Below are 4,451 nucleotides of genomic sequence, written 5' to 3'. Positions count from 1 at the left end.
GTTGCAAATATAGATTATAGACATGAGTTTTCAAAATTAAGGTGAACAGTACTTCAATGCCTTAATATGAGATCAGCATCTCATTCCATTCAACATATTCTTTGGATTATTTTTTTTTTGAACACTTTTCATTATTTTATGTGTCCTCCACTGCTCCTTTAGGTTTTTTTGAAAATTAAAAGGAAAACAAGAAAAAAAAATCACACATGTAATGCACAAATAACAGAGAAGAAGAAAGCAGAAATGAAAACCAAGCACATCTGTAATTAAACAAGTTTTGAAATTTGCTTAGAAGTTTATGAAACAGTTCTGAAATGGCACATTTCAGAAATATTTACTTTCCACTTACTGGTTTGTTAGTTTAGAACAGATTCTTAATGTAGGCTTCAAAGGGCTCTAAGACACCTACTTCCCATTTGTCAAGTAGGAAGCTTCTTGAAAAAAAGATGAGGTTTAAGTCTTCAGTTTCTACAGTATTCTCAGAACAAATGAACCTTTGACAGAATAAAAATTTGGGGGTGGACAAAAACAAACAAACAAACAACCCCAAAAACAAACAAACAGAACATTACTGGCTTCTTGACCTGCATACAGAAAAGTTTAAGAAAATGCCTATCAGTTGCAGTTTGCTACTCAGAACCTAAATAGCAGAGAAAAGTACCAGAGCGATGTGAAACTGATAACCAAATGTTATCAGTGAGGGGGAAGTTGACCTAAATTACTGCTTCAAAGCTGGGGCAGGTGGGAAGGATTTGTAAGAATGTCCTTCTCCACCTCACATGTATTTACAGCCTGGAAATTTCTAATGCCTGGGAGAGGAGTACAGTACCAGAGTCCCACTTCTCCTTTCTTTGCCAGATGCAAGCGAAGAATAACAGAGCTGCTTGTCATACCACTTACAAGGAAAAGGAGAGAGGATTTCTTCTTTGCCAGGAAAAACTAAGGGTACTGCTAATTTATCAGGCATCCAACCAAAAGCTGACATGAAAATTCACTGGGATCCAAATTATTAACCATTCCTGCTCCCTAACAATGCAATTAGGAAAAACTACAGTCTGTACATAAACAGTCTTATTGCTTTGGGAAAGTGTTTTAAAATAAGTACTGTTTATTATAAGAAAACTTCCCATATACCCATGAGTTTTGAAATAGAAAACAGGCTGTGCAGTTTGGAACACTGACCTTTCACCTCTGGAAATCCAGTTTCAGTACATGTTGTTCCACATGTGCAAGTGATTTTCAGGCTCCATTTAGTATCCTAGGCTGTTACTGTGTAACCTTCCCAAACAATGGCCTAGACCAATATTTCATTATGTTATAGATTACTAGTCCAGTAGTTTATTATGTTATAGACTAAGTTCTGAAATAAGACAGGAGGTTTATGGCTTAAAATACAGACATTGAAGAGGGTTTCTTGTTTGTTTGTTTGTTTCTTCCTGTACCAGGGTTTATTCTAATTCTGCAGCCTGAAACAGAGCACTCCGTAAGTTTACACAAGGATGAATTGGTTTAAAACATTTGCTCCTTACAACTTTTTTTTTCAACTCTTGGCCTGCCAAATTGACAGGAAAACAACATTTCCTTCCATCGAGGCAGGGCAATACTAGGAGAGAAAATAGGAAACTGGCATCCAAAAATAATCTGATGTGAGTTAGGAAGAATGCCTTTTGCTAGCGACATGGAAAACGACGTCATGCCATGGGCACAGGAGTTTGATTGTCCAAAGATAATGAGGTGGCATCATATGCAATGATGGATTTGTACACCGTGCTACTATTCCAATGCCTAATTTGTGACCCCAGCTCCCAAATCCCAAAAAGTTTAATGACATGAAGAAATCTGACACTGCTTCCCTCCCTGCCCCCAGTTTTCAGGGGAGGAGGGAGGATGGAAAACAGTGGTTGTACTCTTTCACATTGCATTGGATAGAAAGATAATATTTGGCACAAAAGTCAAACAAAATATCAACCTAAAGAGCAAAAGTCTACTTCAAATGTTTGGGTAGTCGTACTACAAACCAAAAGACTCCATTATGATTCTGAGGAAGCTACTTTATACACACACTCATAGCATGTCCATTAAATTCAGAGGATGTATATTTGCAGGTAAAAAAGTTGTAACAGCAATGATCCTATAGTACAATGAAATAAATACTTGTTTTCTTATATGGAAGCTTCAATGGCACACAAAAAAAAAAAAGGAAAAGAAAAATGTCACACTGCTACATATTTACAAAAAATCTATTTTCATACCTACAACTATTATGAAAGAAGATATGATGCCCTAAAACCAGGTAGAAGAAAAGAAAATAGCTTTTATTTTACTGAAAGGAATATGCTTTTAAGTGGATAAAAGACTCTGGCTTCAATCCAGCTCAGCTGATCATTTTGGTACAATATGAAAGAACAGAAGTACTCTAGGTAGATAAACCAAAAAAATGTACACATACTATGTAAATGGGTAAAGGGACTTTCTTAAAGGCAGTCGCTGAAAAGGAACTAGGAAACAGCCCTATATCAGAAGCATCAATTCAGTATCGCCTTTCAAATCTTTTATTTTTCTTCCCCTCGGTAATTCTAAAAAGAAAGGAAAAAAAAAAAGCTGAATCTGTGAAACATCAATAAAACAAGACCTAACAATTGCTCTCCAGAGCAACAGCACCTTGGAGAGCAAGTCACCCTTCCATTAAACCAGGCAGGGGGAAAAAAAAAGAAATTGAGCAAGAGCTCAGTTTCATATATGCATACTATTTCCACTGAAATCAAGAGCAATCACCTGTCTAGAAAAAGGTTAAACATGTCCTCCTCTTACATGTATCTAACAAGTTTAAAAGGGACATAAAAGCAAATCTCAGTAAAGAAACATGAACAAACTTTACAGACACTTAAGCAACCCCAAACTTGAGTTTCTTAAAATAAAAATAAAAAAAACAAACCCAAAAAATAAGTCTGCATATTAAGAAATAAATCAATAACTTAATCATAGGAACTTGAAAGGAATCTTTGCAGTGAACAAGTTATTATACAGTTATAATTTTTGACACTGGAAACTCAGAGCCTGATTATGATCTGAGTTTGACCTGATACTGAAATTCTTATATTTCCAATCATTTTCTACTGAAGTGCATTGCAGGATTGACTATTTGAAATTGCCAATACTCAAAGAAAAAGAAAATGCAAATTACACACAAAAGAACTCTTTAAATGAAAACATCTAATATGTTCTTCATTCCCAGCTACAAATCAAAACACATTACAGGATTTACTAGCAAAAGAGGAATAAAAAAAGGAGTAGCAAATACAAGAAGGATTTTCACTTGAAACAGTTATCAAGGAGGAGGAGAAAAGAAACTGAAGTACTACTTGGTAATAAATTCTGACCTTGAACACACACAATGTAATCCATCAGGATAAACCACATAGTGTCAATATATTGAAGGCATATACTGAACCAATCTCAAAACATGTTAGGACATACCAGAGTTTACACAGTACTCACAAGGAATTAGTGGATTTTTTTCCTGAACTTCAAAATATACAAAAATATTTGAGCTACCGAGACTGAGATACCACTGACCTAAACACCTGCCTTCTTTCTTTAAATGTGCCCATCTGCCTTCACATTCCTAATGCAGGCTGTACCCCCACAAGCTGATGACGACTGTCACACTGCAAACTTTTTGTGACACAGATATCCTTTCTGATAGTTTACTTTGGAACAGTCACTACCATTGGTTTTGTTCTGATCCAGAAATGAAATAATACACTCTGAAAATAGAGAAGGTCTTTGAAATATTCTGGACAAGAACACAATTACAAAAACCCATGATGAACACTACTATCTACTAGCAAGCCACAAGTAAAGGACAACTACCTTAAAAAGCTAACATTTCTCCAAAGCAAAAAAGACATCATCACCTAATACTGCATTTCTCTTCCTCAGTATGAGAAATATGCATGACATCAGTCCAGATTTTTCAAGGCATTAGGACTGGTGCATGCCATGGTCTCAAGTGACTATCTAAAAAATTGCAGCTGGAGGGCTGGAAGGACTTTTTAGTGTAACAAACTATTACATTACAAAGAAGAAGTAAAACAAGACTTTGAAAGGGAAATTTCCTTATCAGAATTTCTGTTTACGTGAAACAGAGTCACGTACAAAGTCAAAGCACTGCATTGCATGGCTGAATCAAGCACCAGCAACGTAATCAGCATGATATCAAATGAGCAACAGGGTAGCTTTAAGAAACCAGAAAGACTCTGCATCCTGAAGCTTACTGATTGTGTGGCTGAGGAGGACGTTGAAACAGCAGATAAAGCTGATGTATTTGTTGTAAAGTTTCCAGCACTCAAACTTTATTTGTCTGAGTGTGATACTCCCCTCTGTGGGTGGAGAAGCAGAGGGACTGGCTGACGTCATCCGAAGGGATAAAGCGCAGTGCCCACAGCTTT

This window comes from Lepidothrix coronata, unplaced genomic scaffold (genome assembly GCF_001604755.1).
Source record: "Lepidothrix coronata isolate B3197 unplaced genomic scaffold, Lepidothrix_coronata-1.0 Scaffold0, whole genome shotgun sequence".
Classification (NCBI taxonomy): Eukaryota; Metazoa; Chordata; class Aves; order Passeriformes; family Pipridae; genus Lepidothrix; species Lepidothrix coronata.
Note: the sequence above shows the minus strand (reverse complement) of the source record.